Source organism: Schistocerca nitens, chromosome 5 (assembly GCF_023898315.1).
Source record: "Schistocerca nitens isolate TAMUIC-IGC-003100 chromosome 5, iqSchNite1.1, whole genome shotgun sequence".
In the NCBI taxonomy this organism is placed as follows: domain Eukaryota; kingdom Metazoa; phylum Arthropoda; class Insecta; order Orthoptera; family Acrididae; genus Schistocerca; species Schistocerca nitens.
Genome location: NC_064618.1, coordinates 178,763,768 through 178,779,592, shown reverse-complemented (window position 1 = coordinate 178,779,592; position 15,825 = coordinate 178,763,768). Strand labels below are relative to the sequence as shown.

The 15,825-nt window shown below is 45.9% G+C and overlaps 1 non-coding gene across 1 annotated transcript; it reads right to left on the bottom strand.

The window, feature by feature from the left end:
• Positions 1-8,530: 8,530 nt before the first annotated feature.
• Positions 8,531-8,604, bottom strand: Trnas-cga (transfer RNA serine (anticodon CGA)). The gene has a single exon. It is a non-coding gene; the product is annotated as a tRNA-Ser (tRNA).
• Positions 8,605-15,825: the final 7,221 nt, after the last annotated feature.

Genomic DNA, 15,825 nt, shown 5'->3' with positions numbered 1-15,825 from the left:
GTATCGCGACATTGCTGCTCGCGTTGGCCAAGATCCAATGACTGTTAGCAGAAAATGGAATCGGTGCTGGATCCCAACGGCCTCGTATCACTAGCAGTTGAGAGGCATCTTATCCGCATGGCTGTAACGGATCGTGGAGCCATGTCTATGCCGGCCGGAGTGGCCGTGCGGTTCTGGCGCTGCAGCCTGGAACCGAGCGACCGCTACAGTCGCAGGTTCGAATTCTGCCTCGGGCATGGCTGTGTGTGATGCCCTTAGGTTAGTTAGGTTTAAGTAGTTCTAAGTTCCAGGGGACTGATGACCTCAGAAGTCCCATAGTGCTCAGAACCATTTGAACCATTAGCAGTCCTTCCAGGCGCAACCGACGCATAAATTATTACAGACACACTGCCGGAATAAAAAACTAGTACACCCTTTTAGAGATTGCCAATTCACTCAAGATTTATTGCTGCAAATGTGCATCAGGAGTATATGAAATTATTATAACTACAGATCAATAGCACAATCGGTTCTGAGGAATCACGTATCCACCCACACTAAAACACCTATACTAGCACGTGATGTAGTCTGTAAAGGGCGGTTACGCATGCGCTGACTCTGACATGTAGTCGATCGTACAGGCGGAAAATGCATTCCTTAGTGACATTAAGACACACGTGCTCGCCCTGTCCACATCGTTTCTGTAAGAGTTGTTGGCTGGCGAGGCGCACGAGTCAATTCTAGTCTCATCATACATCACACCTACTGGACGGGAGTGACGCCTAGAGACAACGCTGGCCAGGGAAGTTGCTGCACGTCTTGCAGAGCATGTTGAGTGTCATGGGCAGTGAGTGTGGACGAGCACTATCCTGTTGGAACAGCACATCACCTTCCAGTTGCAAGAACGGCATTCTGTACGTTCCTTCCAGAAACAGCAAAGGTGAACGAAAGTTGTAGCTTATCACATCCCAGAACATAAGGCCTGTGAGGGGCCAGTGTGTCTTGGTCTAATGCACTCTACGGGACAGCGCTAACCAGGTACACGCAAACAACCGCCACTTGTGTGCAGACAAAATCTGCTTTCATCACTGAAGACCAAGACGCAGAATTCGAAATAATTCGCTGACGGGACCAACCGATCCGTACACATTGATGCTGTGGCATGAGTGGAAGACGGGCTAGAGGTGTGCTAGGCCGTAGTCCCATTGCTAGTAACTGCTTCGAAAAAGTTAGTGATAACATGTTTGGGCTCACAAACCCTCTTATCTGTGCTGTGTCAGCTGTACGATCTGCCGTTGCCGTCCTTACAATACGACTATCCTGGTGGTCACCGGTGCTGCGTTCACGTCGAGAACTACGTCTCCGGGTGTGAGAATTTTCAAGTCACCACTTACACCAGTATTGTCGCACTACCGAAGCAGCTCGTCCATCTTATGTGGCAACTCTCCGAAAGGATCACCTGGCTATTCGGAAGGCCACAATTTCACCCGTTTCAAACTCTCACAGTTGGCTGTAGGAAGTACGAGTAGATTTCCGTTCAATAGTTGTCTGCTTGCTTCTCACATCTGCATCTCCTTCTCGCATCTAGCTTTGAGCATTCCTTATTAAAGGGTAGACGTAGATGGCGCTCTGGTAGCTATATAACTACGCTGTCTGTTGGTGGACGACGGTAAAAGCATATTGGTACATCTGCTATCCCAAACGTAGCATTTGCCGTCATCGGATCAAAATCGACCTTGTCTGTCCTGGTGTACTAACTTTCCCGGCACTGTAGATAATTCGTTCTTAGAGAGAATGATTGCGCTTATTCGGAAATGCCCGCATAGTGTATCTCTGGGAAACATATGACCCATCAGAATGCTTACCAATGACTAATAAATAATGGCCAGCATCCTTGAACAACGACACAGTACCGGAGGCAAGATATCCCTCCACATCGTGAGTGATTACACAGACGTTATAGCTACAATTTCAAAAATGGTTCAAATGGCACTGAGCACTATGGGACTTAACATTTGAGGTCATCAGTCCCCTAGAACTTAGAACTACTTAAACCGAAGTAATCTAAAGATATCACACACATCCAAGCCCCAGGCAGGATTCGAACCTGCGACCGTAGCGATCGCGCGGTTCCGGACTGAAGCGCCTAGAATCGCTCGGCCACAGTGGCCGGCCGTTATAGCTACAACAGACGTTCTTGAACTAAGATGTGCAATAATTTCACTCGAATTTAAAAAGGCTTTTGAGGTGGTGAGGCATCAGTGTCTATTAGAGAAAATGAGCGGAACGGGCTTCCCGCTGCGGGTTCTGAACGTGACACATCGAATACTGAAATGACTGGTTAAATCCGCAGGACAGAACAGGTAGTTGGAATTGTGGAAAGGTGCCAAAAATGAGCGGCTGTCAGTTACACTCGAACACATATAACTTTATTTAGTTGCCTAAACGTTACAGCGCAAATTTCCGACCTTAACTATCGACTGAAAATGTCACAGAATCTTATAGCTTAAGGGCACAACCTCTTTAAATTTTAAAACGGCTGAAGGCCCATGATTCAAAACACAACTACAATAAATTTTTCAAGGCAGAAAGCCCAAGGCTTTATCATTAAATATATATTTTTTAAAATTAGGCTGATAGCCCAAACAATCTAAGATTTAACAAGTAAGGATATTCTATATCTTTGTCTTCAGCTTGCGACGTCGGCATGTATACCTGAACTATCCGTGTCGGCTTTGGTTTGCTGATAATAAAATCCCTACCACTGAACAGTCTGGGCCCTACCTTCCTATCATAACGAATCCTACTCCCGTTATACCATTTCTGCTGCCATTGATATTACCCTTTACTCTTCTGACCAGAAATCATTGTCTTCTTTCCATTTCACTTCACTGACCCCTACTATATCTAAACTGAGCCTTTGCATTTCCCTTTTCGCATTTCCTAGCTTCCCTACTACGTTCAAGATTCTGACATTGCATGCCCCGACTCGTAGAGCGTTATCCTTACGTTGGTCATCCAACGCTTTTGTGATGATCACCTCCGATTTGGAGTTCCCTCCCGGAGATCCGAAGGAGGGACAATGCGGTAACCTTTGCCAATGGAGAGATCTTCATGACACTTTTTAGTAACAGGCCACATGTACTGGGGATACACGTTATGTGTCTGTAACGCAGTGGTTTCCATTGCCTTCTACATCCTCGTGCCGTTGATCATTGCTGATCCTTTCGCCTTTAGCTGCGTTATCTCCCCCCCCCCCCCCTTCCCAACCGCAAGAGAGTGCTCTGAACATCTGTCCGCTGCTCCACCCTCTTCGAGAAGGCCGTTGGCAGAATGAGGGTGATTTCTTATACCGGAAGTCGTCGTCTGCCAATATTCATCAATAAGCAAAATTTAAGCAGGGGCGGGTTTCGACTCCGGGACGGAGGACGTTTTCGTTATTATTGAAAGACGCTGCCCCCTTTTTTTAAAATCTCATTTTTTTTCGTTATTGTTCGTTGTATTGGTTCAGGGCGGATGTCCCATGACACTTGCTCAATTTCATCGTTGATCCATTCACTCAGTTTCATTTATTACAGAGGGCAGCTCTCCCTCTAAACGAAAACGCTGATCTGCTGTGCCGGCTTCCCTTGACCATGCGTGGTATTTGTTCATTACACTTCATTTTAATCGTAAGTCTTTCAAAACTCTTTAAAATTCACAGCTTAATACTGGTTTCGCTAAAGTATAAAGATTACATTAAATACTGATAATTTGTCCAAACATTATTTCTATATCAAGGTTATACATTAACTGCAATAAAATTATGGAATGCAGGAAACTGCCCGTTTTGCACATCAGGCAATATGTTGTCAGGGTAAAGCACAAGACCAGAATCTGAGTATGACAAGAAATATGCAGCACATTGCCTAAATGGACAATCAAAACATTCATTATAAGCGAAGGAAGTGCATTTCACACATGAACTACAATGAATAATATTATAAATGTGCTGCCAGCTACTTTTGAAACGTCCCCTTAGAAAAAATTTAAAACTGACAGTGCTGGAAAACCTCTTACGTTATTTCATTTTCAAACAGCTGAGCAAAACCGAACGTACTCAGACATTTCTATCTTTACTTATTCTGATCATCAATAAACTGACAAACAATATTTTTAGCGCAACGCAATCTGACTTTCAATAATCCCAACAAAAGAATGGCCCTGACTAACAATAACCTATACCTTTCATGAATCACTAACCACACAAAAATATTCGTTACTCGAACTACTGCAATACAGCGAGTGCCAATACTGCCAGCTAAATAAAAGATTCTAACTACTGAAGGCACTAACTACTGATAGGCATAGTTAGCAAATGAAAGATTGTGATAGAGAACAAACAATGTATTTACCTTAATAATGTTCAAAAGTCATCATATATATATGTATATCAATTCATGACATCCATCTTTACAAATTTCCTTTTTACTGGCGGACACACGTCCAGGTCGTCCTCTCATAGTGACCTCTTAAAACTCTGGCATCTCTCTCTCTTCACATCCACCAGTGCTGGCGACTCACCTCCAACTGCCCAACGCTACGTGCTGTTCAGATCCAACTGCACAACACTACACTAGTGAATATTCCAACAATGAGTCCAACCAGCCACAGACTGCACACAGCACAGTCAGTGATTTTCATACAGAGCGCTACGCGGCGTTACCAACATAAAAACCTAAACAGCCTACTTACACTTTCTTAAACAAAATATTAAAAAAATTAAAATCCCGTAAAACTTCAAAAGACAGCTGACGGTCCACCATCTATCTCCTCTGCAGCTCACTCTCGTCGACCCTCCCTCCCTCACCCGTTTTCTACACATAGTTCTCAGCCTATTACGTTGCTGTGGTTTTCGCTCTCATGGTAGACTTCAGTATCCTACTCCACACAACACAACACCCTTTTAGCTAGTTAAATGTCGACTTTCTAGACACGTTCTTTAATTTTCAGACTGTCCACAGTAACCTGACAAAAGTTATGCCCCTCCTATTCCCCATCAGTCTACAATCCTAATATGGTGTTCCCCATCCTTTGCTCAGAACTGTTTACTTGTTTTTAATAGAAATCCGAGGGCATTAATGTTCACTAATCAGCTCTATAAGGAATGTAGGGCATGAGTTTGCGAATACACTTAACTACTTACGAAAGCTAGCAGAACCCCCTGACGTTCACCTGTCTACTAGCCAGGCGTCTACGCGTGCGCGGAACGACTCTTCTGTCACGGCGTTGTCGGCTCGATGCCGGTCGAGCATTTGCGTCCCATCTTGGCCGCTGAATAAAACAGAACCAATTATGAAGTTGGCCGTATGTACTTAGAAACGCGGAGCACTCCTTCGAGTTAACTAACTCCTGCGCAAACACTCTTTATCAGCTGCGAGCCGCGCTTGATCAACGTGGCGACGCGCAGAACAAACATTTGCTCATTGCGTTCGCTCTATTTGCGGCTGGACGGGTTGTTCGCAACTTTTCCGGCAAGATTCGTATCTGCTTAACTTGGCCTTCTCGATGACGAAGAGTGTAACTTTTCGAGCTCTGTGTTTTGTTTTGAAATATTATGGAACATCTATCTTCTTGTGGCATTACTGGCAACTAACACAGAACTTTTCGTACGGTATGGAGTCCATTTTTCATACTGTAAACCGAGACTGAGGTGCAGTGAAGTTTCCAGGAATGGTAATATACTAAAACAGTTCGGTACTCAGACTTCGATCTTCTCACTACAAAAACGCGAAAAAGCGTTATCCTAGATACGGTAACCAACGCGTACGAATCCCGGTCCACCACATATACTTTATCAGCAGGGATGGTTTCAAACATGAAAAAAGATTTTTTTCCGCGTATTTTGAGAAATGTGCGGGTGTTGAAGAGCGTTGCTCCAGAAAGTGAAAGCGGCGAATATGGGTTCCGATTGTTGAAACAGTAGTAATTAAGATGCATATATTCAGTACGAAGCAGGGAATTTGTTTCATGTATTTTAAGACTTGAGCACCTGGATTTTAATGAGGAGATCTGCTGTGTCCTCTTGTTCCACAAACATCAGGGAGTAGCAGTGCATGTTGTCATATATGTAATAAATTAATAGAGACGATTTTGAACGAATTATATTAAACTTTAGATTGATATACGACATTAGGAACATTATCGTCTATCAAAGAGCATACTTGTGCTACTAGAGGTAGAATTCAGCTACACTAATGCGGATTGCCTAAATCCTCAATATACACTCTAAGGCGAAGAAAAAAACCCACCACGAAGGAATTATACGAATGGGACAGTAATGAGAAGATGTGATGTACATGTAAACAAATAAATGAATGCAGTTTCAGTAAATTGGATGACTTATTCAAGAGAAAGAACTTCACCAACTGAGCAAGGCAGTAATGCGTTGGTCCACCTCTGGCCCTTACGCAAGCAGTTACTAGACCAGGCATTGCTTGATACAGCTATTAGACATCCTCCTGAAGGATACGGTGCTAAATTTTGTCCAATTAGTCCGTTAGATCGTCAAAATCCCGAGCTAGCTGGAAGGACCTGCCCATAATGATCCAAACGTTCTCAAATGGGTAGACATCCGAGGACGTTGCTAAGTAAGGTAGCGTTGGCAGGCATGTAGACAAGTAGTAGAATCTCTCGCCCTGTGCGGGAGGAGATTATCTTGGGGAAACGTAAGTCCAGAATGGCTTGCTATGAAGGGCAACGACACTGGGCATAGAATATCTTCGATGTAACGCTGTGCTGTAATGGTGCCGCAGATTACGACCATAGGGTTGCTGCTATGAAAATAAGTTGTACCCCAGACCATCGATCCTGGTTGTTGGGCAGCATTGCGGCGACACGCGGTCGACAAGTCTTCGACCTGGAATCCCACTGACTTCGGGGTGACTTGTGAAGTTGTGTCTTGATACGCCACAGATAATCGTTGGATACCCACCCGACTGTCACCCGTCGTATGGCCCGACAAGCAGGTGCTGTTTCTTTTCGTTGCAAGACCCGTCCTCGGCAATCTTATAGCACAGAGGTACGTCGATGATTTTCTTAGAGCACATCGGTACCTCATCGATCTTATAAGCACCGATTTGTTGCTCTTCATATGTCATCCGGGGCGTTTCAGCGAAATGACTAGCGACGTCTCCTGTTCTCTCGTCAGTTGACAACGTTTGCAGTATTACGGACAGGGTGCTTCAACCAGCTCGGGATTTTCACCATCTATCTCGCCATTGGGACAGAATTTGGCGCGATCTGCTTCAGGAGCACACGCTACAACTCTTCCAGTGAAAACCAAGCCGAATACCTGCGTTATTGACGTGCTGAGTTAGAGAAGCTATTCCTATTGAATAAACCATCCAGTTTTTCTGAAAGTGTAATAATTTGTTTGCACATGTATATCACATCCACCGATTTCCGTCCCTGTAGAATAATTCCTTCGTTGTGCGTCGTTACCTTTCTTTTTCTTCTGTCTTCTACATCTACATAGACACACCGCAAGCCACCGTACGGTGTATGGAGGAGGATATTCTGTACCACTGCTTGTCATTTCCTTTCCTGTTCCACTAGCAACTAGAGCGAAGGAAAAAGGGCTATCAATATGCCTCCGAACGATCCCTAATTTCTCGTATATTATCTTCGTGTCCTTTACGCGAAATGTGTATTGACGACGGTAGAACCGTCCTGCAGTCAGCTTCAGATGCCGGTTCTCCAAATTATCTCAATAATGTTTCACTAAAAGGATGTCGCCTTCCATCCTGGCATGCCCATTTGAGTTTCTGAAGTACCTCCGTAAGACTTATGTGCTGCTCGAACCAACTGGAAACAAATCTAGCAGTCCGTCTCTGAATTGATTCGGTGTCTTCCTTCAGTCTGACCTGGCACGGATCTCAAACACTAGAGCAGTACTCAAGAATAGGTCGCACCAGCGTACTGTATGTCTTCTCCTTTACAGATGAACCACAGTTTTCTAAAATTCTCCCAATAAATCGAAGTCGTCCATTGACCTTCTCTAGCACAGTTCCTACATGGTCGTTCCACCTCACATCGTTTTGCACCGCCCAGATATTTAAACGACTTGACTGCATCAAGCAGGCCACTAGTAATGATGTATCCGAAAATTACGAGGGCTGTCCAGAAAGTAAGTTACGATTCCAGAATGAGATTTTCACTCTGCAGCGGAGTGTGCGCTGATATGAAACTTCCTGGCAGATTAAAACTGTGTGCACCGACCGAGACTCGAACTCGGGACCTTTGCCTTTCGCGGGCAAGTGCTCTACCATCTGAACTACCGAAGCACGACTCACGCCCGGTCCCCACAGCTCTACTTCTGCCAGTACCTCGTCTCCTACCTTCCAAACTTTACAGAAGCTCTCCTGCGAACCATGCAGAACTAGCACTCCTGAAAGAAAGGATATTGTGGAGACATGGCTTAGCACAGCCTGGGGGATGTTTCCAGAATGAGATTTTCACTCTGCAGCGGAGTGTGCGCTGATATGAAACTTCCTGGCAGATTAAAACTCTGTGCACCGACCGAGACTCGAACTCGGGACCTTTGCCTTTCGCGGGCAAGTGCTCTACCATCTGAGCTACCGAAGCACGACTCACGCCCGGTCCCCACAGCTCTACTTCTGCCAGTACCTCGTCTCCTACCTTCCAAACTTTACAGAAGCTCTCCTGCGAACCATGCAGAACTAGCACTCCTGAAAGAAAGGATATTGCGGAGACATGGCTTAGCACATCCTGGGGGATGTTTCCAGAATGAGATTTTCACTCTGCAGCGGAGTGTGCGCTGATATGAAACTTCCTGGCAGATTAAAACTGTGTGCACCGACCGAGACTCGAACTCGGGACCTTTGCCTTTCGCGGGCAAGTGCTCTACCATCTGAGCTACCGAAGGTACTGGCAGAAGTAGAGCTGTGGGGACCGGTCGTGAGTCGTGCTTCGGTAGCTCAGATGGTAGAGCACTTGCCCGCGAAAGGCAAAGGTCCCGAGTTCGAGTCTTGGTCGGTGCACACAGTTTTAATAAGTTACGATTGGTCGCGAAATAAAAATCACAGTGAAAATCAGAAATGTTTCATTTGTAACAGTTAGCTACACCTTTCAGCTACTTCTCTACGTAGTCGCCGTTCTGACTCAGACATTCGTCGTAGAGTTGTACCAACTTTCCAATACCATCATCATAGAAGGCAGCCGCCAGTGCTTTCCGCCAATTCTCTACGCTGGCCTAAAGCTCGTTGTCTGTGCCAAAATGTTGTCTTCATAGCCAGCGGTTCGTTTGAGCAGAGATGAAACTCAGTGGGAGACAATTACGGGCTGTATTGTGGGTAACCAAACATTTCCATTTGAAACGATGCAGGAACATCTTCATTGCCCCTACAGAATGAGGCTGAGAATTGTCTCGAAGAAGAAACCGCACGACAGTTATGTAATGTTGGTTGCATAGCTTCAGGGGAAAATTATCACCAGGCCCTCGTACTTGGCGGGAGACACTATTTTCTATAACATCTTTACGCGCCCACTAAGAGCTCAGGAATGAAAAGAGCGACATAATTCTACCTAGAGTCATACTAGAGGGACTGACCAACACATCTTTGCAAAGCTTTATCGAATTTTCATAGTCGTTTCCATTTCGCGACCGATCGTAACTTACTTTCTGGACAGCCCTCGTACATGTTTGATATTCCTACTCACCCGCTTTAATTTACATTTAGGGGTAGCTGCCATTCATCACACCAACTGGAAACTTTGTCTAAGTCGTCTTCCTGCAGTAACTCATCTTCGACACCTTACCATACAGCATGGCATCATAAGCAAACAGCCGCAGATTGCTTCCCATCCTGTCTATACAGAGAGAGAGAGAGAGAGAGAGAGAGAGAGACAGACAGACAGACAGAGAGAGAGAGAGAGAGACAGACAGACAGACAGAGAACAACAGACTAACATTCTTTCCTGGGGAGTGTATTTTCACATTTACTTATGTAATGAGCACTCATCAGCTTCAGATGCATTGTCACAAAAGTTATCATCATCTGGTGTTAAAACTGTATCAGTACAATGTGTGTATCTACATCCACATGAGTATTCTGCAATTCAAACTTAAGTGCTTGGTAGATGGTTCGTAGAACCACTTACAAACTATTTCTCGATCGTTCCTTTCTCGAATTGTACGTGGGGAAAATCTAAATCTTCCAGCGTGAGCACTTATTTCTCTTATTTCGTCACATTAGTCATTTTTCCCTGAGTAGGTGAGAGTCAAGAAAATGTTCTCAGATTCGGAGGAGAAATGTTGTTTGTGGAAAGATCTCGCCGCCAAGGAAGGCTCCTCTATTTTAACGAGCAACACTTCAATGATTTGTCATATTGGTGGCGTTGTGTCCTATTTCGCAATAATACAAAACGAGCTGCCAGTAATTGAACTTCTTCTGCTCTTACAATGGGTGTGTTGTCACCCGTGTTCTTCATGTTTAAACATTTGGATGGCCCCAAAAATCAAAAATAAAACATCATCTTTGTGTTGTATGTTTGTCGCACTGTCTCAATAAGTCATTAGGGTGTCGCGCAGAACAGAACCAAGCTAGAATTTGTCAACACAAGTGTGGGAACCAACCAGAACCAGTGTTTAGGTGCGACGTGAACCTATCCGACATTTCTCCATCATAGAAGCCACAGCTTTGTGCGGCCAGAATCAGAAGATTCTGTAGGTTTTAAGTGTGTTTTCCAAGGTGCGGGATCTTTACAGCTATTGCGTATGTCTTCCAAGACTGTAATTTCTGTGCGTTCGGTGTCTTCCGCCATGTTCTTTGCAATTTAATTTCATCCTATGTTTTCGCTGATGACGTTTCGCTACAACTAGGATATTTCCCATAGATCATTGGTGCCTGTGCGTCGTGGAGTTACGTCCAGCGTTCTGTGTAACTGAGCCAACTCGACCGCTGTAACTTTGCTCAAGAAATCTGAAAAGAATAAAAGTATTTTCACAGTAATCTGAACGAAACGTAGAGAAATTTCCGAGCACATGTCATTTCGGGTCTTATACTTCCACCATTAACTGTGGTCCTTTTCTCTGCTTTTGTTCTTGGTTTTCATTCCAGTTGAATAGCAATATGCTGTGGATGTATAGGAGGTAGTGATACTAATTGGCAGTGAACATGTTGACGACATTGTGACAGCATCAAAATAAATAACAATTAACAGGTGCGTGAGGAATACTCAGTATGTGATGACAACTATCCAGACATGTAATGCATAACTGAGCAGTTCATGTCACCATAGGCGGGAAGTACTATGTTACATTTTTAGTGTGCGGTGCCCCAAAGCTGTTATATAGTCGAAAAATTACATATTACCACGTTGAACTCTGTGAAATACCTTATTTACACAACCGGTTTCAGTCGTCTGACTATCATCAGGTTCATAAAAGTATTCACAGCTTCATGTTAGGCGGAAATATAAAATCATTATCGTCAGGTGATAAAACCATGAATTACACACTGTTAACATATCGTAACATAAATTACGTTGTCAGTTTATAAAAACTCACTACTGTTAACGCCGCTGACAGTTTTAACATGAATGAGTAAACTACATAGCACAGTGTTTATAGACTGACGATATGATCAGACGACTGCAGTTGGTTGTGTACGTGAAGTACGTTAACAATCAGACAACTAAAACTGCTTTGTAAGTTAAGTACTTGAACCAGCAGTTCAAGGTGGTAATATGCCGTTTCCGAATATATAAGGGCTCTGGGGCACCACTCACTGAAAATGTAACATAGTAGTCCGCCTGTGGTGACATATCATGTAACTATTGTGTTGTCAGTAGACAGGCGGTAAGAGACAGAAGAAGGAGTCGGTCATGAGAGTCCAGTGATGTCGGACGTAGACTTGTACACTCATCTTCGGAAAAAAAACAGAACACCTCGAACGACTATAGATAGGGCATTCATATTCACAGGAGATGTACGTTAGCATTTGAACCATGTCGGCCCATAGGTGTCAAGGTGAACACATCGCGGCGCAACACAACCTACCAGTAAAAAGTGCCTATGGCTTTCGTTGCCACTTTAAACAGAAGGCAATGGATCAGTGTGACTTCAGCAGACATGCAGGACGCCTCGCAGATGTATGAGTGAACAGTTCCGTTAAATCAGCAAGTCTGAAAGGGGGTACATTCATTATTGGCACGAGAGAATCTGACACATCTATCTGGGAAATTGCTGCTCGTGCGGGGCGAAGTGTGTCGGCAGTGCAACCGGTGTGTGCAGAATAGTTCACGGAAGGCCATCAACAATGACGAGATGAATGAGGTCACACCACCAAATCACCCACCGAGAAGATCGACACCTCATCCGAATAGCATTGCAAGAATCAAGAATGCTGTGTGTCCTCCTCAGCTCTCGCGCAACAGTTGAACAGTATCAAGGGTGTCAGTCCGTCGCCATTTAATACAGCATGGGTAATGTGTGCGTCTCCGTTTCCCTAACTACATTTGACGAATGTGAAGAAACGTGCTAGACGGTTATGGTGTATGGAACGGTTTCACAGGCCACAGAAATAACATCAGATAGTGTTTTCGGACGAATCCAGGTTCTGATTCTTTGAAACTATTGGCCGCATTTTGGTTCGCTGCAGTCTGATGCAGCGGCATCACAATGACTGCCTTCGCACAAGACATTCAGTGCCAACTCGTGTGGGGTGCTATTGGGTACAACCAAAAATCGAGCTGGTGCGTGTACAGGGCACTGGGACCAGTGAATGACACCCTGCGACCTTTTGCTGTACCCTTTCTGCTCAACATCCAAGGCGCCGTTTTCCAGCAAGATACTGCACGACCAAATGTTTCTGGATCAACCGTTGCCTCCTTGATATCACGGGATGTTAGCCTTTTGCCCTGGTCCGCCAGATCAGCAGACTTGTTGCCAATACAAATATGTGGGATACGACGGGTGCAGCACTGTGACCCAGTGCCAACCACTAGAGATGAACTTTGGAACCAGGTCAATTCAGCACGGACGGCTATATCATAGAACTCTATTCGCGCCCTATACTTGTCAAAGCCATCACTCATGGAACAAGTTATCAGGGTCTGGACTTAGTATTCTGAACCGCGAGACTAAAATGCTTATCGTTTCTAGGGAACATACTAATGTGAATATGAATGTCCTATCACAAGTCGTTCAAGGTGTACTGTTTGATCTGACCATGAATGTAACTGGATGCCACCCGAGTAACAAATGCGTCAGAAATACACTCCTGGAAATGGAAAAAAGAACACATTGACACCGGTGTGTCAGACCCACCATACTTGCTCCGGACACTGCGAGAGGGCTGTACAAGCAATGATCACACGCACGGCACAGCGGACACACCAGGTACCGCGGTGTTGGCCGTCGAATGGCGCTAGCTGCGCAGCATTTGTGCACCGCCGCCGTCAGTGTCAGCCAGTTTGCCGTGGCATACGGAGCTCCATCGCAGTCTTTAACACTGGTAGCATGCCGCGACAGCGTGGACGTGAACCGTATGTGCAGTTGACGGACTTTGAGCGAGGGCGTATAGTGGGCATGCGGGAGGCCAGGTGGACGTACCGCCGAATTGCTCAACACGTGGGGCGTGAGGTCTCCACAGTACATCGATGTTGTCGCCAGTGGTCGGCGGAAGGTGCACGTGCCCGTCGACCTGGGACCGGACCGCAGCGACGCACGGATGCACGCCAAGACCGTAGGATCCTACGCAGTGCCGTAGGGGACTGCACCGCCACTTCCCAGCAAATTAGGGACACTGTTGCTCCTGGGGTATCGGCGAGGACCATTCGCAACCGTCTCCATGAAGCTGGGCTACGGTCCCGCACATCGTTAGGCCGTCTTCCGCTCACGCCCCAACATCGTGCAGCCCGCCTCCAGTGGTGTCGCGACAGGCGTGAATGGAGGGACGAATGGAGACGTGTCGTCTTCAGCGATGAGAGTCGCTTCTGCCTTGGTGCCAATGATGGTCGTATGCGTGTTTGGCGCCGTGCAGGTGAGCGCCACAATCAGGACTGCATACGACCGTGGCACACAGGGCCAACACCCGGCATCATGGTGTGGGGAGCGATCTCCTACACTGGCCGTACACCACTGGTGATCGTCGAGGGGACACTGAATAGTGCACGGTACATCCAAACCGTCATCTAACCCATCTTTCTACCATTCCTAGACCGGCAACGGAACTTGCTGTTCCAACAGAACAATGCACGTCCGCATGTATCCCGTGCCACCCAACGTGCTCTAGAAGGTGTAAGTCAACTACCCTGGCCAGCAAGATCTCCGGATCTGTCCCCCATTGAGCATGTTTGGGACTGGATGAAGCGTCGTCTCACGCGGTCTGCACGTCCAGCACGAACGCTGGTCCAACTGAGGCGCCAGGTGGAAATGGCATGGCAAGCCGTTCCACAGGACTACATCCAGCATCTCTACGATCGTCTCCATGGGAGAATAGCAGCCTGCATTGCTGCGAAAGTTGGATATACACTGTACTAGTGCCGACATTGTGCATGCTCTGTTGCCTGTGTCTATGTGCCTGTGGTTCTGTCAGTGTGATCATGTGATGTATCTGACCCCAGGAATGTGTCAATAAAGTTTCCCCTTCCTGGGACAATGAATTCACGGTGTTCTTATTTCAATTTCCAGGATTGTATTTCAGTCGACAGTTGGTGATGTGAACGTGAAACGCAAATGGAAGAACCACAGTTAAAATAAGACCAGGCTAACCTCATTTACGGACGGACTGGTTGTTTCGCGTGACGCCTGCGTTAGGAACCACTCATGGTGCGGAAGTGCTACCAGTAATCCATCTAGCACAATGGCTGTGTGTAGGGAGTTGCAACGAATGATGTTCAACGTTTACGGATGCTCAGAAAATTTTCCTTTATTGAAATAAATGTTTGTAATTCCGTCGCACCTCACTGAAAGTGTACCGAGAGGGGTACAAGCCGCCGTTTAATTGAACTTCGTCCAGGATTCAGAGGGCTCATGCTACTAGTCTGTTAAACTTTTCATCCACTACGCTGCTGTAATTCTGGACTACACTACAATACAACACTGGACAACACAGCATTACACTATTTGGTATCAGAACCAAGCTGGATCTCTCATTTGCCTGGATGGTTAGCCCCTGACATGCTGATGTGCAACTCAGGATTTACTGGGTCTGCGGTGCTGTGCTACGCTAGTTGTAGAGATTGGGATATAGTCGTCAGAGTCTCAGCAAATCCTTGTCGGTCTTCCCCGACGTTCATCTCATCTTTGCTTCCGGAAGGTTGTTGTAGTAGGTGGATGTGCTGCCGTGGCGCGTCTCATTATAATGATTGTAAGGTCTTGGCAATGGCACATTCTTAGACGATGTGATCCGGGGTGTCGACTGTTCCACATTCACAGGTGTCTGAGGTGTGCTGTTGTACTTTTAGGGAGTGTCTGGGATAGGGAGCATGTCCCGATAGGTAATGTAGAGCTCTATTAGTGGGAAGGAAGTATGCCATTCTTGTTCTTTCACACTGAAGCGCCATAGAAACTGGTATCGGCATTCGTATTCAGACACTCAGATATGTGAACAGGCAGAATACGGCTCTGCGACCGCGCAACGTCTGTATAAGACAACATGAGTCTGGCGCAGTTGTTAGATCGGATACCGATGCTGCAGTGGCAGGTTATCAACATTTAAGTGAGTTTGTTTGAACGTAGTGTAATAGGCGACACACGAGAAATAGGACACAGCACCTGCGAGGTAACGATGAAGTGGGGACTTTCCCGTACAACCATTTCACGAATGTACCGTGAATATC